At 35.7% G+C, this 23,985-nt stretch overlaps 1 protein-coding gene across 13 annotated transcripts in view; it reads right to left on the bottom strand.

Moving 5' to 3' along the window:
- The window catches only part of ndst1b (N-deacetylase/N-sulfotransferase (heparan glucosaminyl) 1b), a 194,386-nt gene extending 180,395 nt beyond the window's left edge, over positions 1-13,991 (bottom strand). For 4 of the 13 annotated variants that reach the window (XR_012396580.1, XM_068215924.2, XM_073934936.1 and 1 more), the window contains exon 1: positions 13,751-13,991. The gene's annotated coding sequence lies outside the window, so the exon portion shown is untranslated. 13 annotated transcript variants of the gene reach the window in all.
- Between the last annotated feature and the right edge of the window lie 9,994 nt (positions 13,992-23,985).

The following is a 23,985-nucleotide window of genomic DNA, read 5'->3' as shown; positions in this document are numbered from 1 at the left end:
AATAGTTTTAATCACTAATTTCTAATAGCTAATTTCATTTATCCTTGTCAAGATAACAGAACATAACATTTTACTAGATATGTTTCAAGATATGAGTATTCAGCTTAAAGTTCAATTAAAAGGCTTACCTAGGTTAATTAGGCAAGGTATGGTAATTATGCAAGTCATTGTATGACAGTGGTTTGTTCTGTAAACAATTGAAAAAAATATACATATTTCTTGATATAGGGCTAATAATATTGACCTTAAAATAGCTTTTTAAAATTTTTAAATGCTTCTATCATAGCCAAAATAAAACAATTAAGACTTTCTGCAGAAGAAAAAAACATAGGAAATAGTGGGGAAAATACATGATTTAGCGGGGAAAATAAAACGTAACCACCTTTATAATAAAACATATTTCTAAACGTGCTGCTGACTTGAATTTTTTCCTGGATGTGGGAACATCCATAGAAATCCATACATGCAAAGAAAATAAAATTAATTAGCTTACAAATTAAGTTGTGTAATAAAATAAAAAGATGCAAGTAAAAAGTATTGAACACATGAAGACAGGGAGGTGTAAAAAGGCAGTGAAAGCCCAGACAGCAGCTTAAATTTAGTTATTCAGTAACTCTCTGCCCTTGAATGCATATTAGCTGCTTCAGTCCAACATCTACAATAGCATGATCATGAAGATGAAACCAGAGTGGACATTTCAGCAAGACAATGATAAAAAAAAAAACAGCCAAGAAAACTCTCAAATGCTTTCAGAGAAAGAAAAACAAGCTGTAGAATGGCCTAGCCAATCACCTGACTTAATATACAATAGAAAATAAAAAACAAAGATCAGATTTGATAGACGAGACCAACAGAACCATTAAGATTTTGTACACTGTTGAAGTCTGTGAAAAACTTACAACTGAGCAATGAATGTGACTTCATTATCTACCTGATAGGCGTCCTTAAGCTACCATCATTAAAAAAACCTTTATATAAAGTATTGAATGTTTCAGTAGCTCAGTACTTCTCCTTGTGTCATTTCATTGTTATTACACAACTCATTTTTCAGATTTGCTTAGTTTTATTTTTTATGTTTGTATTGTTTGCATTTTAAATAAAATCTGCTTCAATTCCATGTAAACATCTTTTTTGGAAATATTACTCCCAGGAAAAAAACATGACGTGCTAAATACTTATTTTCCCCACTCTATATAAACTTCCTTGCACCGTTAAAAAACACCTGAGAAATATTTGACAACAATTAAATATTGCACAGGGCGACGCAGTGATGCAGTGGGTAATGCTGTTGCCTCACAGCAAGAAGGTCGCTGGTTCGAGCCTTGGCTGGGTCGACTGGCGTTTCTGTGTGGAGTTTGCATGTTCTCCCTGCATTCATGTTGGTTTCCTCCGGGGGCTCCGGTTTTCCCCACAAGTCCAAAGACATGAGGTACAGGTAAACTGGCTAGGCAAAACTGTCCGTAGTTTATGAGTGTGAGTGAGTGTGTATGAATGTTTGCCAGAGATGGGTTGCGACTGGAAGAGCATCCGCTGCGTAAAAACATGTGCTGGATAAGTTGGCAGTTCATTCCACTGTGGCCACCCTGGATTAATAAAGGAACTAAGCCGAAAAGAAAATGAATGAATTAATTAATATTGCACAGAAGAGTGAGGACTATGTTTTGTACATACAAAATGTAAGCCACAAAAAGAAAACAAAAAAATAAATAAATAAATAAAAACAGAAATTGGCAAGAATAGTGTTTAATAGAGAATTTTTTTTTTTAACTTTCAAAAAAATTAAACTGTACTTTTATAAATACAATTAAACTAACAATTAAACTTTGATTTTAGATGACTTATTTAAACATAATCCAGAAAAAAATGTTTTGCAGTCAATGCAATTTCACAATGTTCCTGATAAGTTAAATGAACAGAATATCCCTAAAAAGGCTGATAACAAGCAGACCTGTCATAAAGGATGAAATGAAACACGCAGTTCAAGGGCAGCTGCAGTGTATGTAGATTACCGCAGCCATTAACGCATGCACTCCCAACAAACTCAACCAACTTTCGGTCAATGGCCCGAAGTGCACTTATACATCACTAGAAGGAAAACCACAGCCACCTTGGGTCACTTGCCAACAAAAATAATACGAAGAGAAGTGATAAATGTACTCCAGAGGCTGTTCAATACATTATCTGTCAGCGGCTCGGCTTCAAGCTTCACTGGCTGAGCCTTGGCAAAGAGTGGCTCTTTATACGACGCTGCCTTTAATTACTGACGAGCAATTAGGCTAACTCATGTGTGCGTTTTATGTCAACTAATCAACCATGAGATGTAGGAGCATTAATCAAACATGAGACATAAGCCCAGGCTCTGATGTTACGCAACAAATGAGATGCTTTTTCAGTGACTGAGTCCAGGAATATCAAAACACTGTGAATCTGCATATATGACCTGATATCAAGCAATGTATATATAAACGGGTAAGTATCAAATTTTCTTGTGATGATTAATTGCTGAAGTGATATTCGATATTATCATATTATTGATCTGAGCTGCAAAAGAGATTTAAATGGGTCGAATAACAAAGAAAAAACTTAGTGTATTGTTTTTTTGTTTGTTTGTTTTGTTTAAACATGTTCAAAGTAATCAAATTAAGTAAAAAAAGTACAATAAGTAACACTTTACAATAAAGTCTCGTTAAGGCTGGATGATCGAGTGATCGCCGTGACCCACGATGCATGCCTTGTGCGTAGTCATGCATTTATACTTCTGTGTTGCTCTGCAATAACACTTCTGAAACGCTAGCTGGCAGTAGGTTATGTTCCTCTGTATCAATTTTTTTCACGGGTGTTTTGTTTTTTCTGAACGCTGCCTTAATGTACAAGTAGCTAAAACTCACTCATTCAGAGGCGAGAACCGGCATACTTGCAATAACTATTATCATATAATAAACACAAAACAAAAGCTCCTTCATGGGACTCGACACTTGTAAACACTCGGTCCATCGGGCTCGCAGTTCTTAGCACCGCCCACACTCAACATAGCTACCAAGCCGACCAATCAGTGCTTGCACTATGCATCGTTTTGAAGTGCACGTCAGCGCCAGCCAAGGTGAGGGCTTTGTAACCACCCGAAGGCTGCGCCAGACCATATGCGTTCGCTTGACTAAGTATAAATCAGCCTTTAGTAAGTGTTATTTACCATTTAATCAAAATCAACAATGAGAAAGAGCTTATTAGGGCTGCACAATATCGGAGAGTTCTAACATTGCGATATTTTGTTAATCTGCAATATCACAAATTACCCCATAATTTTGTAGGGGAGTGCATCTGCCTATTCAAATAATCAATCTACAAACATGTATAGTAACAATAAAAAAATGTATACACAATTGAAATAAACTCTTTTTATCATTTTCCGAGTCTAACAGTATTCAGGTACAGTAATTGAACAATTAAAATAAAATTAATTCAATAACATTTATCGTTATTATAGAAAGAAATGGTACAATTTCTTAAGCCAGAATGCTTTTAAAATCATTACAGACTCATCATTGCATATCCTGGAATGTGGCTATTGCAAATTATCACATTGAGATATCGATGCTGAAGGGAAATCATGAAGGGTGCATGATTTGATTTAAAAACAATTAAAGAAAACCCACTTATCTACTATCCATGATTATTTATTAAATATCATCTTTGAACAACTGAAATTAAAACACACATTGCCTAAAACACTTTCACACTTTTCTTATAAAAAAGTGAACACCAATAACTTGCACTTTGAGAAAAAATGTATTGTTTTCATTGTTTTCAAAAGAATAAAATAAGCAGAATCTCTTCTCAATAAAAGTTCTCTTGTATATCCTGTAAATAACAATTTAAACAGTACATTTCCTGAAGATTCTGTAAACAAATATTTTAATGTAATTAATAATGGAAGTATGCTGCCTCAAGGCATATCTGTAGCAGCTTCCAATCATCGAAAATGTGGGGCAAATGCATGATGTGTAGTTACATTTTTTTGAGAGGTGCACGGGTATGTGACCATGTGTTAGCTGCACCGAACCATACCGATGCAGAAGTATAAATTAGTCTTAACAGAGTGAGGTCCGTGACTCCATTCGCTGTAGGGCCAGTAATTGAAAACAATTGACCTGCAAAAATTAGGATGATTATAGGTACTGAATGTTTTTTATTTTGATTACTTTTCAATTATCCACCCAGCCATATTTTGTAGTTGTCACTGCATTGATTTTAGTAGAATTACCTGATGTTAACAAATAAAACCTTACTGTACAGAGTCAACAAACAAAGGCCTATGAATAGTCATACAATTTTCAATTGCCAGATAAACATGTGAAAATAACTTTTTTTTAAATAAATTGCCTAATAATTCATCAAGTCAAATGAAGTCATGAACAACCACAATAAAACAATGTTATTTCTTCTTAAAAGTTTAAATATTAATCAATCGTGTCATCACCACAATACATTGAGTTATACAATACAAGATCGGCATATCTCTAGGAGCTGGAAAAAATCCATTCAGGATGGTTAATCGATGACAAGATTCAAGAGACAGCATGACAACTCTTCCGTAAGCCCCCAAAAATGAGAATCTGTTGTTAATTTACTCGCCCTCGAGCCATCCCAAGTTGTCAGTTTCATCTGCGGAACATGATTTTTAGATGACATTTTTTCATTAAAGTGTTCTGAACTTCTGACAAATTGTCTAGATATAATCATTATATCTGATTCATTCATCACACCAACCCAAAACCTCATCTCCACAACTATTTGACTTGTACCAAGAATTGAAGGATCAGCAAATTAAAAGATTTTGTACCGAAACTACACCCATGAGAAGAGAAAAGCCAACATGAGTCATATCAGCAAAACTGTTCAAAGATTCTTCCAGGAAACCATTTAAAAAAAAAGCTGTCTAGTGAAAAATAAGGCTGTATCCGAAATCACCACCAATAACCTTAAATGGTGCACAATTTGAGGGAGCAGCAATTTGTAGGTGCCCAAACCATAGTGGACATTCTCAAGTGCATTCAATCAATGCCATAATGCAAAATAACAATTGTTCAATCTATAACAAAAACAAATCCTGTCAGAGGCTAGAAAATGCCCATAAAGCACTGTAATGCTGCATTCACACCAGGGGCCTCATGCATCAATGCTGCGTACGAACAAAAACTTTGATTACGCCAGGTTTCACGCTCAGAATCGCTCACGTTTGGATTTACTAACAATGAACTGAACGTGGGAATGTGCGCAGCTCCACGCCAGCTTTATGGCTGGCGTACGCACATTTTGTTTGCGTGTCTGTTTTATTTCCATTGGCGACTCCTAGAGGCAGTTGTGTTAAATTGCACTCTACAAAGTGTCTGAGCCTTGCAATGGCAGCTGTATAAGACGGGTTCATCTAGCAGGTATATAAGGTTTCCATACCATACAGTTGACCAGCTAAACATTAAAGCACAATTTGCAGCGGTCGCCTGTTTTCCCAATGTAATCTGAGCTATCTACTGCACACACAGTGCTATAAAGACACTATCTGAAAATGAATTTGCATGCGTCAATCAGAAACATTTCCATTCAATAAATGTGCAAATAAAATATGATGCACAAACTTATTAATGATTACTTGTCTTTCTCATATGATAAATAGTTGGCAAAATATGATATGTAGCGGGGTGAAAAAGAAGAAAAAGTTCATCAGACGCTGGATTCGAACCGAGTTCATGCTCGAACGTGTCAAAACATGTTGACATGCGTTTTACGAACTGCGCCACTGAGACTGGTTCGGATGTACAAAAGAATATGCGTAGGATTCGGCCTACGCAGCGTTTCATACATCTGAATTTTTTTCTGTGTACGCACATTTGCAGCTTTGTGCGTACGCAATGTTTTAGTATGATTTCCACGCAAGTCTTTGTACATGAGGCCCCTGATGCGGATAAAGTGTCAAGCGCGAGTGACTTACATATTAAGTCAGTGCAAAGACAATAATAGACATCATGCGGCACGATTTGCGCAGATGAAGTGCTTTACGCACATATCATGGGAATCACTCCAGTTGGAAAATCTGAACGTCCGTGGACATTCGTGCCACGTAGGGCTGGGCGATATGGGCAAAAAAATCTCTGTACGACAGTATACGAGAAACGACAGTATACGATATATATTCGGTATTTTCCCACTAAATTTAAATATATATTTTAAATATTAAAATATATTAAATATTAATATATTTAAAGATTTTAATTTTAAAAAATATTTTGTTGTGAAAAAAAAAAATCAAATTATGTATGAAAACCATAGTCGATGCACTGAGATGTCGAATTGAAATGAAGGCATGATAATAGTAACCGAACCTAATCGTGAGAATAAATGCACAGCTACCTACAAGATATGCACAATGGTGTATGCCATTCACTCGACGCAAAGGTATAAATCAGGCTTAAGAAAATCAGAAAATTGTAATATTTTTGGCGTGCAGACAAAATCATCTGTATGGATCCATCAATCTAGCAATGTTGACTACAAAAATAAGAATGTAGAAAACACGTACTTTCAGGGTTCTGCCACTCTGGTCTTCTTGTCTAAATTCTTGTTTTGGTGGCAGTCAGGACACTAACTCTGTCTTGTCCAGTTGTGCTCAGCTCAAGTTTTCTAAGTCGAGCACTTGTTTTCAGCCATTGTGTGCGTGCCATCGTGGGCTTGTTGCGGGCTTGTGGCATCTGTGCGTGCTCGGGACGCGCGCTTTAGTACTCGTGTTTGTGTTTTGTTCTTTCGGCATCGCGCTGTTTCATTCTCAGTGCCTCAGTCTGTTTAGTTTTGGTTTCGGTTGGCGCTGAGATGTGCTTGTGTCTTTCATCTGATTATGTTTGTGTTGTCTAAGCATGTGGCTGGATGTTTCCATTGTGGTCGTGTGCTTTTGTGGTGTGCTTTAGTGTTGTGCTCGTGTATTGTCTTGTAAACATGCGGTTAATGAGTTCTCTCATCGGCTGAGTGTTCTAGTCTCGTTTTATGTGAGCACATGGCTTTTGTTGTGTCATGTGCTCTCTTATATACTGTCTAGTCCCACCCTCCTTATTAACTCATTATTTGTTAATTTTCTGTTTGTGTGTTAAATTACTTGTGCTTATATTCTCCTCATGTCTTCTGTCCTGTGCCAGTCGTCTATACTACCCTGTGTTCATGCTCCAGTCCTGTCTTGCCAGCCAAGCCAAGTTTGTTTACTCTTTTGCGTTATAGTTAAGTTTTTCCCCCTCTGTGGTTTTTGTTGTCTTTTTGTTTTATTTTAGCTTATATTAAATCATCTTATGTTGCATTTGAGTTCTTGCTCCCTCATCCTTCCTGAACCTTGACACGTACATAATAGTTGAACAAATGTAGGCACATAAACAGACCTGTGTAATGTAAATCTACTGGAAGTTTTTGCAAATGCAATGTCATGGGGTTGGGGGGGGGGTGTACTTTTGCACTATAAAGGAAACACAATAATTTTATTTTATTTTGGTTGGCTGAATACTTAAATAATTAAATCTATCATATATGGTATCATTGATTGCTTTATTCATATTTGCTTATATGTTACTGACAACATATAAGTCACATTTATAAAAAAAAAAAAAAAGAAAGGAAAAAACTATAACTTGGCTGCACTATTTTTCACAATTTATTTTAAATTCCTGTTGAGACCTTAAAGGCTTCTATAGTATGGAAAAGCTAAAAATCCTACAGGTCAGAAACAACATACGGAGGAATAACGTTTCAGGGGCAAACCATGTCTTTAAAATCCGACCATCACTGAGCCACTGATCACAATGCTATTTTGATCAAATCAAATGCTCCCATGCAATCTGGGATATTGCCATTTTGTCCACAATAATTCTCTTGAAACCAAACAAATGAAAGCATTATGCAAAGACCCTGATCACTAGTAATGCTCCGAACCGAAAGCTTTGTTGTAATGTCAGTAAATAGCGACTCTAGGGAATTAAAACAATTTCCTTCATCGGTTACATAAACCACTTGTCCTAATGTTTCATAAATCAAAAACATGACTATTCAGAGAAAGGGAGAAGAAAGCTAAGCTACTGATGTGCTGCAGGAGTAAAATCGGGCTCTGAGCACACAGCTCTTCCCACTGCCCTGCTTAATTTGCCTGATTGCTCCTGGCAGACCACCCTCCTGGCTCTATCCAGTCATGAGAGGTGAACCCATGGCCCAGCGCAGTGAGAGCTCAAGATCATTAGATGCGCTACAGACCTGCTCCAATCCTCTACTGAAGGGGTTTAACCTAAGGGGAAAAGGTCAAAATGTCCACACTTGCAATGCGGCAGTTGTCGCTTCGGTTTGAACAAATTTACCAACTTATGAGAACAACCTCAAATGACACGACATGACATGACAATGATATTATGCTATTAACCCCATTCTGAATAAACATCTAGGCCTGGGTTTGTAAATAATTGGCAATACAAAAACATCACTAAAAGGAATAATTTGCGTTAAAGTTTAACACGAAAATTACCATAAAATTAACCACCACTTGACTCTCCTTTTCTTTAATAAAGCACTAATTTAAAATTACAGCTGGGTTAGTAATAACATGAAAATTCATTGTCATGAATAAACTAACTTTAGGTAATGAATAATTTATGACAAATTTTAATAAACTTTTTTTTATAAAATCAAATAAATATTATTTATTTGCTTTTATTTATATAATATTTAAACAGCTTTTTACTAACTTTTAAAAAACTAAAAAGGGTAACATTTATCAAGGATAACATTACATTTACAGTATATTATGCTTCTAGAAATTTACTGTCATGAGAATAATCTCATGAAACCTTTACGCATAGTCATGCAATAATTAATATACCACAAACTTAAGATGTAACACATTATCAAAAATGTTAATTTAAATGGCAACAAATTGATCAAATAGTGAACATCCACCACTAAAGCCCCTAGAAGTGCTGGGTAATATGACAAACATCCCATATCACAATACAAGTCTTTTCATATCCTGATGATGATGATATGCATCACAATGCGTTTCCCATATTTGTACATTCACTGAGTTAATAATTTGTATTTATATTGAACTTATGTAAAGGACTATTTTTACCTTTTATTGTACTCAGGAATCTACTTATTCCATACACAATTTTTTAGTTTATTTAAATTAACATCTCTAGTGATCTCAACTTTCGCCAATCAAACAGACTAAATACATTGAAAGTTGAACTTTGTTTAACTTTAGAAAATGTAGCTGAAAGTAACTGTAAAATATTGCTTAATAAAAAGCAAAATGTAAACACTGTACTTTTAAGATAGCAACTTGCCGTTATTCATGTTTGGGTCTGCATCCCTGTAATAGCATGCAATACTGCACTCACATAAATTCTGAAAAAGTACAGTAAACAATGTATATTGTGACACCACAAAATAAACAGTAGAGCATATTAATATGAAATAATCAATTTGATTTTGTCCATATACAATATACATTTACCAAAGCACATGGAAAAAACACCCTAAACAAGAGAATTCTTACATTAAGCACTTCAAACATACAAATACAAATCACAATTTAACAAACTCCCTACAAACTCAGCATTTACTTTGTCTTCCACCACATCTCTTAAATTTACAAGCCTTTTAGTTACAAAAGCCATGCAACATGATGTGAGTATTTCCATTTTGCATAAAGGCTTGTTCTGACAGTAAATAAGTCACAATTAAGTTTTACTAAATGAATACCAGCATGTGCGTGCATGTCATGAGAACAGGATAGCAATAACTCTGATTTTGATAAATGTTTCATTGTAAATGGGGTGTTAAAGAAATATAATAACTATTCAAGTATATGTTCAGGGCTTCAGGCTTTTTTTTTTTACTATGGTGTGGTAGGCATGCGTCATGTGATCTTTCATTCATATAATGTTTATCATAATCTTCATGTATTTGTCTGTTTACACAATGTTTAGAAAACAATATTAAGCAGGATATAATAAAACAAAATAGCTGATATAACCAAATTTTATTAAATAAATACAAAAAACACCAGTTAGTCAGCAATAAACATCAGCTAATTTTACTAATCTCATAATGAAACTACAAGCATTTATTTAGTGATGTTAATTTCTTAGATAAAGTTTAAAGCCTACGTGTAATGAAAATTTAAAATGTTTATTTTGCTAGCGGAAATTGTTATTCTTTAGTTGAACAATAAATCGATGCGATAAATCGAATGCAATAAATCGAGTTAATTAAATGAAAAAAGTTTGCTTTGGTAATCTTCAGTCTTCTATGATGACGTCAGTTTGACTATTTCAGCCACAGGATTCTTAACCACGCCACATTGACTCTTTGTTTGCAACAAGGGAATGACGCTCATAAAGATAGCCCCGCCCACCCCCTATTCAATATTTTGTTTCAGTTGAAAATACATAATATCAGAAGTTGTAATTGTTTTATTCAACTGAGTTAATAACTAATAAAATTATTGCATTGATGTCGTGTTTTTACAAGCATATTACAAAAAATGTGATTATTTCTCACAGTTGTTTATAAAGACTTTTTTTAAATGTTACCCTAATGAAACTTTTTATAACTTAAAATGTAGTTGAAACCTGATTAAAATGAAATAAACAAATAAGCTCTCTTGACTCTTGTCATTGTATTTTTTTTTTTACAGTATGTGATCACATTTCTCACTTTATATAGAACTTTAGGGCAAATGTTTGATTAAAAAGGTAGAAATATAAAATAAATATTAATAAAATAAACACTTTAGGGTAAAAACAAAATGATTACTTGTCCAACATTAAAAAAATGGTACAATATTGCTAAATAAAAATCAAAACAAACACTGATGTAAATATTTAATGTTTGTGAAAACACAACTTCAGTAAAATAATTTTATTAGTTGTCAATATAAACTCAATTGAATGAAACAATTGCAACTTCTGATTTTGATGACTTATTTAACATTTACTAATGAGAACTTGATGTGAAATGTTAGTCGAATGTAGTAATTATAAACCTTTTGAACTTCTTTTAAAACTTCTTTTTAAACACGTTTGCTCTGAAAATGTTTATACTATAAAGCAACACATTGAATTACAAAATTAATATTGCAATATTTTATTTTTCTGCAATATATTTTGCGATACAATACAATTTTACTAGATGACTTGAGTAGCTTTTTTTTAAGAATTCATAGTTTTTTAGGTTAATTGAGATTATTCTGCATAACACTTCAAGCATAGATAAATACAAAAGTAATTAATCAGTGCTTTTCTGATTTTCAGAGAATTAACGCAGAAATTAAATAACTTAATGCAAAATATGACTGTATAGTCTTTATCGTCGAAATAATTAAATATTTGTAATCTAAAACTAGAATTGAGTGTATTTTTAAACTATCTTAAAATGCTTAATAATTATCACAGGTCTAAAAACATGCAAATTAAAAATGTTCACTACATTATGGATACACTTTACAAAGATCTGATCAACTATGATCATAACTGGATATTGGGCATGCCATTATAAGACCGATTGCAGATGTGCACATAGCAATATTAACGCTGAAATTAGATATTGTGCAGCCCTAACACACACATTTGTTTTGTTATATGTGTAAAGTAGCCTTTTTGTAGCTTAAATCAATATTGTGATAATATGGTTATAGCTTCAGTAAAATTTTGTGATAACTTCAGTATTTATCACAACAACAAAAATGTTGATCCCATCAGAAGCAGTTGGAGCTCTACACAAATGCTGTCAACTGAGTTTAACTTGTATTGAACTTCTAAATATTCCTTTCAGATGTGCTTGTGGAAAATACACTGCATAACGAATGGAAGGCAAATGCTGGATCTGATGTTGAGACACACAACTAGCTGACTCAAAGTTCACTACTCTCAGCTCTTCGCCGCTGGCCAGAGGCGGCCTGAAATCTTCCTTTATTGACTCGAGGTCATACTCGGGTTCTCTCTGCATTGCCGGCAAGGTCTCCGTGCTTTCTTTAATGAAAAACTCAATTTGATATTTATCTTGCTGCACACAGAGACACACAAATTGTGTGCCACCTATATTCATGCCCTCACAGCCTTCCTTCTGACTCCTTCATTCACATTCAAACCAGAGATAAATACCTGCATGAGCAGAAGACATTTAACGTCTCCGGCTATTCAGAGTGGAGGTGAAGAAAAAGCCTGTCTTTTCCCTTTATAGAATCTTCAAACCTTTCCACCAAGACGCAATTTGAAAAAACAAGAGCCTCTCGGCCTAAATCTAAACTCTGAACACCTCATGCTGCCCAAACTTGTTTTGCTGTGCAGATCTACCACAACCACTGCACTGGTTTCTCACAAAAGCTGTTTTTTTCACAGCCTAAAGCTAATATTTGAGAAAGACAGCACTTAGACTGGTAGAAGTGTGTACCACAGTTATACAAACACACGAGGCAAAATATTTGACCTCTGTTTACCAGTCTCACACATGCAGTTTGTTTACCCGGTGGGTTTGCAACTTTCTTTAACAGGGGTGGCTAAATTTCATAGCACATGAAGGTTAATCTAAATCTCAACAAGAAACCTTAAGACTCCAATTTACTTCATCAGCATTTCAACGAATGTATGAGCTCCCTAATACATTAAAGGCTTAAATGAAGCCACAAATCTAATTACAACTTAACAAGCGCATTCCATTTCTCAATCCTAGCAACCAAACATTGTGATATTACAGTCTCTGAGTCGACATTACTTGTTGTTTCCTCTGTGTAAGATTTCATTTGATATGGTTATTGCATGATAAACACTTTTCATAATCAGTAAACATAAACAAGAATTTATTTTGTTTTGTTTGATTAACTGACTTACATAAAAACATTTTGTTTTGCCAATGCCATGCAAGCTTGATTATAGTGCGTTCAGGAAACATATTTATATAATAGATGTAATAAAAAGTTTTGTAAATGGCATTTGTAAACATATGTTCAACAATAAAACAATATTAACTACAGCACCCGAAAAGAAAAATATACAGACCTTTAAGTGTAACCAAATAACTTCCAAAATAATCTTCTACAAACGCCGGGGAGAATGAACTTACCCAGCTCAAACTTCTTTCTCTTCTCTGGCTTGTTAGCTTGCTAACAGCTAGTCGAGCAGTTCAATTCAGCGCGACGGCTAATACCGAGTTGTGTAGAGGCGGACGAATAAAGCTACCACATAAATCTTATTTCCAGCGCTGTTGTCACGTTTGTAGGCGCCTTAATAGAATATTGTGGTAGTGTAGATGTTTATATGACAGAAAACAGCTCCAGAGCAGTAGCAGGCTGGCTAAGCTAAGCTAAACAGTGAAGGTAAATTGGGTAAGTTATATGATCTAGAGTCACTTTGAGCTGTGTTTCAAAAACCTAGGGAACTGCCTACCTAGATCGTATCTAACACGCCCAAATATGCCGTCTGGGTAGGCAGCTCACGATGTTTTGAAACAGGCTTTGGAGCTGCTGTTATGCTAAAGACGGACACATTTAACCTAACGTTAGCCTGCTATCCAATCCAACTAACACTGTAACCATTAACGTTAACGTTATCTCAACGCTGTTACAGTAACTCGGCTGCCTCCAGGGCGTGTGCCAACCCAGACAAAACCTCCACAAAAATGTGCCTAGTTTTCATGTTAGCATATCCAGCATTTAAAAGAAAGAGCCACTCACCAAGTTAATAGCAGCCAGAGACAGCTGCAGCTTCAATCCAGAAACATAGGTTTGACATGGGAAGGTTTCAGTCTGATAATGTAAGGCTGCTTCTTATGGGAGAATCGAGGGTCCCGGTCCGAACGTAGAGTGAGGATCGTGTCTTTTTTTTGCAGGGCTGAACCCAACAGAACAGGAGCCCGACTGTCCCTCTCGTGCACACTGGACTCCCTCTTCTCTTCTCCACAGGCTGGCGCTCAGTGTCTGCAGCGCCCACAACTGCCACTAGTGGGCAGCAACGTAGACCGACCGAGACCGACGTAATCGGAGTTTATTATTGAACTACGATGGATTCCAACAGTGATTTAGTGATGGATTACTCATGTATCGAGGATAGATAGATAGATAGATAGATAGATAGATAGATAGATAGATAGATAGATAGATAGATAGATAGATAGATAGATAGATAGATAGATAGATAGATAGATAGATAGATAGATAGATGATAGATAGATAGATAGATAGATAGATAGATAGATAGATAGATAGATAGATAGATAGATAGATAGATAGATAGATAGATAGATAGATAGATAGATGATTAGATAGATAGATAGATAGATAGATAGATAGATAGATAGATAGATGATTAGATAGATAGATAGATAGATAGATAGATAGATAGATAGATAGATAGATAGATAGATAGATAGATAGATAGATAGATAGATAGATAGATAGATAGATAGATAGATAGATAGATAGATAGATAGATAGATAGATAGATAGATAGATAGATAGATAGATAGATAGATAGATAGATAGATAGATAGATAGATAGATAGATAGATAGATAGATAGATAGATAGATAGATAGATAGATAGATAGATAGATAGATAGATAGATAGATAGATAGATAGATAGATAGATAGATAGATAGATAGATAGATAGATAGATAGATAGATAGATAGATAGATAGATAGATAGATAGATAGATAGATAGATAGATAGATAGATAGATAGATAGATAGATAGATAGATAGATAGATAGATAGATAGATAGATAGATAGATAGATAGATAGATAGATAGATAGATAGATAGATAGATAGATAGATAGATAGATAGATAGATAGATAGATAGATAGATAGATAGATAGATAGATAGATAGATAGATAGATAGATAGATAGATAGATAGATAGATAGATAGATAGATAGATAGATAGATAGATAGATAGATAGATAGATAGATAGATAGATAGATAGATAGATAGATAGATAGATAGATAGATAGATAGATAGATAGATAGATAGATAGATAGATAGATAGATAGATAGATAGATAGATAGATAGATAGATAGATAGATAGATAGATAGATAGATAGATAGATAGATAGATAGATAGATAGATAGATAGATAGATAGATAGATAGATAGATAGATAGATAGATAGATAGATAGATAGATAGATAGATAGATAGATAGATCTTTCTGCCTGACCAGGTAAATGTTTATAGCATGATTTTCATTTTTTGGTGGGGACATTTCAATGGGAAAACGTGAAAAAAGAATTATGTTTTTTATTGTTTCAAGCTGTTTTTACCACTTGCTGATTTGGGCCTGTGCTTTTTAAAGCCAGCAGAGAGGTCAGATGGAGCAAAGTTGCAAACTCAGTCAGATCTCTTGGTTTTCTCTTGTAACTTGTTATAACATGTACAAAACTGCACATAATGTTGTTTAAAACAAAAATAATGATAGAGGGGATGTGTCCCCATCATCCACGCTACTTCTATGCCTCTGGATGGGTGTGTGGCTGTATGGATGGATGAATCGGTGGGTAAGAGGCTATATGGATGGATGCATGGATAACTGGATAAATAGATGGATGGATAACTGATTGAGTGGGTGGGATTGTGGCTGCATGGATGGTTGGATGGATAATTGGATGGATGCATGGATAACTGGATAAGTAGATAGATGGGTGGATGACTGAAGGGGTGGGTGTGTGGTTGTATGGATGGATGTATGGATAATTGGATGGATGGATGGATGGATAACTGAATGAGTGAATGGGTTGGTATGTGGCTTTATGGATGGATAAATGAATAGATAGGTGGGTGGGGGTATGTGACTATGGATGGAGGGATGATAATTGGATGGAAGGTTAGGTGGGTGTGTATGTGGTTGTATCAAGGACTGTGTGAATGGATGGATGGGTGGATATGTTTGTGTATGGCTTGATGCATGGATAACTGGATGGATGGATAACTGAATGAGTGAATGGGTGGGTAATGTATCTATACATATCGGTGGATGGATAAATTTATAGATGGGTGGGTGGGGGTATGTGGCTGTATAGATGGATGGACGATAATTGGATGGATTGTTAGGTGGGTGGGTATGTGGTTTTATAGTGAGCTGTATGGATGGATGGATGGGTGGGTATGTGGCTTTATGTATAGATGCATGGATAACTGGATGGATGGATAGCTGAAGGAGTAAATGGGTTGGGATGTGGATGGATAGATGGATGGATGGGTGGGTATGTGGCTTTATGGATGGATTCATGGATAACTGGATGGACGGATAAAGGAATGAGTTAATGGGTTAGGATGTAACTGGATATATGGATGGATGGATGGATGGATGGATAGGTGGGTATGCCTATATATGGATGGATACATGAATAACTGGATGGATGGATAACTGAATAAATGAATGAATGGGTGGGTATGTAGCTTTACGGATGGGTGGATGAATAAATTGATAGATGGGTGGGTGGGGGTTATGTAATTGTATGGATGGATGGATGATAACTGGATGGATGGTTGGTGGGTAGGTATGTGGCTGTATAGATGGATGCATAGTTAACTGGATGGATATATGAATCTATGGATGAGTGGGTATTTGGCTGTAAGGGTGTATGGATAAATGGATGGATGGATATCTGTATGAGTAAATGGCTAAATGGATGGATGGATAGATGGATGGATGGATGGTTGGGTGGGTTTGTGCTTGTGTATGTGGTTGTATGGATCGATGGTTGGTTAACTGGGTGGGTGAGTGGGTGGTTGGCTAGGGATTTGGCTGTATGGGTGGATGCATGGATGGATTAATAAATGGATGGTTGGGTGTTGGTGGGTGCTTGGGTATGTGGCTGTATAGATGCATGGATGGTTATCTGGATGAGTGAATGGGTGGGTATGTGACTGTATGGATGGATGGATAAATGGATGGTTGAGTGGGTGGGTGCTTGGGTATGTAGCTGTATAGAAGGATGCTTGGGTGTGTGGGTGGGTATGTGGCTATATAGATGGATGGATGGATGGATGGATGGATGGATGGATGGGTGGATAAATGCATGGTTGGGTGGGTGGATGCATGGCTGTATGGATGGTTGGATAACCGGATGGATGGGTGAGTGGGTAAGGATTTGGCTGTATGGGTGGATGCATGGTTAACTGGATGTATTGATGGATGAATAGATGAGTGAGTGTATGGATGTATGGAAGGATGGATAAATAACTAATTGGGTGGGTGGATATGTAGCTGTATGGATGGATAAATGGATGGATGGACTTGTAAGCGGGTGAATGGATATATGTGTAATTAGCAAGTAAAGTGTTTTTGTCTTAAATAAGTGATATATTAGCAAATTGAAATGCAATTAAATTGAATAACATATTTTTTTGTTGTTTTCTAGAAAAAAAGAGGCTGCCTATGAAGTCATTTAGCCACATACTTTCTGCAAAGAGACATCTAGGAACTAGAGTGACAGAACCCCACATATTCTATACTGTACATATGAACGTCTTGTTACATCAAATTGAAGGAGTGGGAATCTCGGACAATGATGGCTCCAGGATGAATTGGCATATATCCTTTCTGTGATATGATGGTTGATCAAGTTAAATCCGTGTTCAAGTGCTAAGATCATATGATGTCCTTAGTGTCATCCCTCTTTAAAGTAAAACTGGAATAATATGTGTGTCATTGCTCTTTTCTGTATTAAAAGTCCTTTGTTTTCTCAGGGATAACAGCAATGCTGATATTTTGTTAGAAACTGTTAATTCTTTTGTAGTTTGTATTTTATTGCACTTGGCACTGTATTTCTTGTGTATGTAAGTGCTGTACCACTGATACCAAGCTTGTTTAAACTAGTCATCATTGAAGTCTTTATGGTAAATTTAGCAAAGCTATTATCAGTATTGTAAAAAAAAATTCTACCCGTCCCTTCCACAGTCTCCAATTTTTTAATGTATTAGAGCCAGCTCAGTTTCTTTCCACAAGCTGTCAGAGCCCTCAACTGCAATCATCTTGCCCCCTTTTTGTGGAAATGTTATCCACAATTCCAGCTTCCAAATCAGGATCCCCACCACCACCACACAACACGAAAACTTCAGAACATTATCCAATTCAGAATGTGCCTCAGACAGGTGTATGGGTTTGACAAACCACTTGTAAAAACACACTTTGCCATCCCTCTGACACTCTAACCAGCACAAATTTGCTCCAGACATTTTCTTGCAATAACTCTCTTGAAAAACATTGTGCATTTCTCATTGTGCTTTGCATAGGTGAGTGGGCTTGCCAAACCACCTGTAGAAACAGCCTTCTCTCTATTTGCACCTGAGACTAAACTCCATATTTCAACCCACATAGCAACATTTATCTGGCCCAGATCTGGCCGACACAATCAGCTTTTGCTTGTCCCACATGCTGCAGTGAATTACGGTACAGATTGGACAAAGTCTGGCTTCCATACAAGTGACCAAGTTAATACTCCATTACTGGGCCAGATATGTTGGTGTGTCACGACTGTAATGAATTTGATAAACCCATGAAGGATTACGCTTTATGGCCAGGCTTTTTCTCAAAAGCGTCCTGATTGGTAGATTTTTTTCTTTACTCAAGAATAATTTAAATGTATTTTAAAAGTGGGGCAAAATACGGCAAAGTTACGTGGCCAACATATACATTTTTAACATCTGGGCCAAATACCACATTTGATATCTGCCCAGGTCTTGTGTGCCGCCTTAAAGACGGTGCCACCTGTGCCAAACCCAGGCCATTTTTGGCACTCATGCCATATGCCAGTGCTGAACGAATGCCTGCTGTTCCAGCTTTATGCCAAATCTGGGCCAGAATTCTTTGCTACCTGGGAAGGACTTGATAAGGAAAACAATGTTTGCTTGTAAATGTACCACAAATCATGTTCCACTGCTTGTCCTGTCAGTCTTAGGTTATGTAAAAAGTAAAGTATTTATGGTATAGTTGTTATAGTATATTAGCTCTTACATCCAGTTTTATGTTCATATTTATAATTATTTATGTAGCACCGTGACCCTGCGGGACACAACATTTTGTTCTGTTGTATGTCCATACATGTAGTGAAATCACATTAAAGCTCAAATAGACTTGACTTGTACATTATGTGTGTGTTTTTCATCAGAGGAGACAACAAAGACTGGAGCTGGATCTCACCTCTCTGATCACCCAAACCAGTGGCGGTTCTAGATCAAATGGCCCCCTGGGCGAAACCATCCCAAATTATATTTTCGAAAAAAATATAACAACCTTTTTCTATTGTTATTATTATTATGCAATTATTATTCAAAATAAATAACAAAAATCAATCCTAAATAACTAAAAATCAAAATAAAAATACAACTGGAGTACTCTTCTAAGACTTTTGCATGAGTATTAATTATAAAAGTTCTATAGAATACTAAAAATATATGTTTTATAGATTTATCTTTTGTCTTAGATCCGGCTCTTTGCTGAGAATTAATGTTATGAAGTCTTAGTTACCTCCCTGACTCATTATTCCTCCTTTCTGCTTCACAGCCATGCTTATCATCATATGATGTCAACTTTAGTTTTGTCTTCTGCATATCGGCGTGCATGTAAACAACAAAATCAGGAGCAGCGCATGTGAGATGCCAAACCTGAATAGCCCCTAACATCTTTATTCTGGGATAACCACTCTAAATTAATACACTTTCATAAAGTAAATTTTATCTTGAAGCTATAACTGAGGCACTTTTTTCTCCATGCCGCCCCCAGCAAGATATTGCCCATCCGCCACTGATCCTGACCACAGAAATAGCTGTTTGCTTTTTTAGCCTAAATAAACATTGGAGATTTTGCTCAGAATTTTATGTAAAGCTGTGGAGATCGTCTAAGTTTATCTATGTTTCAATCAACCAAAATCTTTTTAGCCAAGATGTGTGATATAGCTAGTAACCTTGTGTTTCAGAGTATAATTGTTGTTGCTTTAAGATTGTAAGCAGAATGGCCTGTGCGAGTACTGAAGCTGCTCCTAATGAAATTGCAAACTGTTTTCTTAGTAAATCTTTCTTTATTTCTTTCTTCATTAATTGCCTCTTTGACTCCTGGTCTTTGTCAATCTTATTGGCTCTCGGAATTTAACTTTTAATCGCCTTACATAACATACATTTGAAAAGACCTTGTCATCATGCATTTATCCATTGTAGTGGAGCGTTGGCCTACACAATCTCCCAATCACACTTTATTTATGAGCTGCAGTGTTTTCAATCACATGGCCTTCAGTGCTTTGACACTAATGGACATTAAAAGGACTGCAATGACATTTGAGTGGTTATCATATATTATATATATATGCTATTGCTCATCTTACAATCCTCTGCACGTTGTAGGTCATGCCACAAGTCAACTCCCTCCAAATTGCAGCCAGATCAATTGTACAGTATTTACACAATACTAAGATTAAATATTTAAAGCATGAAAAAAGATAATAAAGTGTGAATATGTTCTTTCTCAATACTCCATTAGTGAAAAGAGTTCAATTAAAGACACGGTATGTACTTTTTGTCACTAGAGGGTACATATTCACAACAAACAAAGGCTTAGTTTCATGACGCTGTGACTGAGTGTAGAACCACTGGAGTCGTGGTCTTCATCCTATGGCACTCGAAAGCATGTTCATAGATGAGTTTAACAGGGCTGTATTAACACAACAGCTATGTGGGGCTAAAGCCCCAGGGCTCACGGAAGCAGAGGACCCTTGATCTGCTGAAGAATTAATTTGCACCATGACATGGGAAACACCTCTTTGGGTTGTGCTTTCGCATGTCAATAATATGAAGTATACCATATGGATTGCTGCTGTTCATAAACAGTGACTCTGCTAAACTATGGCTCAGTTTTGAATGGGGTATATGCCGAAGCATGCTAATAGGACTTTTAATTTGCCAGTAACCTGGGTTAAGCGTTTCCGGCTAATTGAATGCCAACGCAAAATCAGTTGCGTTAAAGGTCTGTTTTCTTTAAAAATCAGCGATCTCCACTGGCTGAGTGATATCCGATTTAAAGTGGGTCTTTGTTTAAGAAGCACTGCATTAAATTACATTTCCCCCACCATATCTTTATAATATGAGCATTTATTTTACCCCAGTGTATTCAATGGAGCTTCTGCGTTAGCCTGCCGATTCTGACGGGCGCGTGCGAGTAAACAGCTTTTAGTCTCGCTTTACGCTTGAGCAACTAAATAAATGCTAAAGTTTATTTAACTGAATGTTTTTGAATGAAATTACAACATCGATGCTGTATAAGGAACCGTATAAAGTGGAAAAAAGTTCACAATAACAGGTCACCGGAATTGTATCAGCATGGGAACAGCACTAGCTCGGCATATACCCTATTGCTTTGCTTAGTACCCCATAAAAATGACCAGATGTCACGTATTTTTCCTCACGCTGTAAAAAGATCCTGGTTACTCTAAATTTTTAAGGTGAATCAAATTTAGTCCATTAAACATTGATTATGTTAAACTGACTTAAAACAGCTTGCTTAACTTATAAAATTAGAACATGAGTAACTTAGTTTAATAAGTTGCAATGACCTAAAACATGTCATCACTTGTTGATCATATAAATTTTTACAGTGCAGATAGCAGGTAGTTTCTTATTTCTCAGCACACTTCTTTATTTCACCTCTACCACAAGAACAGTCCAGTCAGGGGTAGGTTAACAAAGCACACAGAACAAAAAAAAAATAAAATAGCATCTGTTATTCATCCCCTTCTAACAAAGTCCAGAATTTGGCCCCATACAAGCTTATTTGTCCCATTTTTGACAGTATGCTATCATAAATTGTGAAAATACCCAATAGAAGAAGGCTTTAAGAAATATAACCAATGAAAGAGAGCTTTTATTATTTAAATGGAGGAATTCAGACTAAGGAAATGAGCTGGCCAGTTTGCTATTTGCCCATAGGCTACAGTTTTTCATTTAAAACAAGTTTTAACAGATTCACATTGTTTTGTTGTTGTTTGTTTGTTTGTTATCAAGTATAATAATAAATTAGCATTTTAGTATTTTTTCATATTTCTAAAATTCTAATCTCATTAAAAAAATTGAATAACTTACAATTTAAATGCACATTCGTAAATAAACATACATTTTTGTAAATGATTTTGTAAAAAGTCATTAGCATGACCACACAGGACACAGTTCATATAACTAGTTATAATTTGCATATATCTCTGGATTTAAACATTCTTCAAAATATTTGGGATAATGTAGGCCTACATAAGCTTGGAAAATATAACAGTTGTAGTGGTTTTTGGATTTTGTAAATGCATTATTGTATTGTTCTTTAAGATGTGGTAATGTGAAAAGAAATGGAATTTGTGGGAAAATACAAATATAAATAAATATGTACATGAATATCAGGCAGCACGGTGGTGCAGTAGGTAGGGCTCTCACCTCACAGCAAGAAGGTCGCTGGTTCAAGTCAGTTGACATTTCTGTGTGGAGCTTGCATGTTCTCCCCATGTTGGTGTGGGTTTCCTCCGGGTGCTCCAGTATGTTTCCGTAAAACATATACTAAGTTGGCGGTTCATTCCCCTGTGGTGACCCCAGATAAATAATGGGACTAAGCCGAAAATTAATTAATAAATTAATATATATGGTTATCTGGCGAGGCAGTGGCGCAGTAGGTAGTGCTGTCACCTCACAGCAAGAAGGTCGCTGGTTTGCTGGTTCGAACCTTGGCTCAGTTGGCATTTCTGTGTGGGTTTCCTCCGGGTGCTCCGGTTTCCCCCACAGTCCAAAGACATGTGGTATAGGTGAATTGGGTAAGCTAAATTGTCCGTAGTGGATGAGTGTGTTCGTGAATGTGTATGTGGATGTTTCCCAGAAATGGGTTTGCGGCTGGAAGGGCATCCGCTGTGTAAAAACTGGATAAGTTGGCGGTTCATTCCGCTGTGGTGACCCCAGATTAATGAAGGGACTAAGCCGACAAGAAAATGAATGAATGAACATGGTTATCTAAATAATATTAAAGTTTCTAAAACCCTATTTACATATTTAATATATTGTTTAAATTTAATAAAACCATATTTCTACAGTCACAATGCTCTGAGATAACCAAATAACCATTCTACACAAATATGAGAAAGTCCACTTTTAGGTTTTCCATGTCTCGGTTTCATTCAAGGAGCTGAGAGAAACATGTGCTCTGATTAGCGGAAGATTGCTGCCATCTAACGGAAACAAAACATGTTCAAACAAAGCCAGTAGATGTCAGTAAATCATTCATTTGTCATTTTTCACACGAATCTTTTTAGAAGCATATTATTTCATCCTTATTTCATTTGATCATGCCTTATTTGGCTGTAATGAAATTTATCAATTGGTTATAATGTTACAGGTAAGTTTAAAACTAAAGTAACAGATTTGTTTTATTTAATGACCATTTTGTGTCACATTCCAGGCCCTGGAATGTGACACAAAATGGTCATTAAATAAAACAATCCAGGCCTGTTCTTTTTTTTTCTCTCAAGTGGACCTTTTTTCAGTTATTTGCCTCATTTTAAATTCAACTATGAGGTTTAAATATTACATTAAAAGCACTTGTTTTAGCTGAATTAGTCGGATAGTAATCATAACCACTCTGTTTGATGTATAAAAATATTTCCTAAAGATTTAGAATAAAGAATGCTGAATAAATACTTATTTTAAAATACAAATATGTTACATCATCTAACATTGAAAAACAATAAGAATGTTCATTTTAATTAAAAACTGCAGCCTATTGTCTTTTATTTGGCAAATAACAAACTGAACAAATTCAACTTTCCTCAGTCAGAATTTGGCCGTATGAATAAAAAAAAAACTAAAACATAATAATAAGATTAATAATAATAATAATAATTATAATAATAATAGTAATAATAATAATAATCAGTTTTTGTTTCAAAAAT

The sequence above is a fragment of the Danio rerio genome, chromosome 21, assembly GCF_049306965.1.
Source record: "Danio rerio strain Tuebingen ecotype United States chromosome 21, GRCz12tu, whole genome shotgun sequence".
Taxonomy (NCBI): Eukaryota; Metazoa; Chordata; class Actinopteri; order Cypriniformes; family Danionidae; genus Danio; species Danio rerio.
This window is presented reverse-complemented; position numbering and strand designations above follow the sequence as displayed.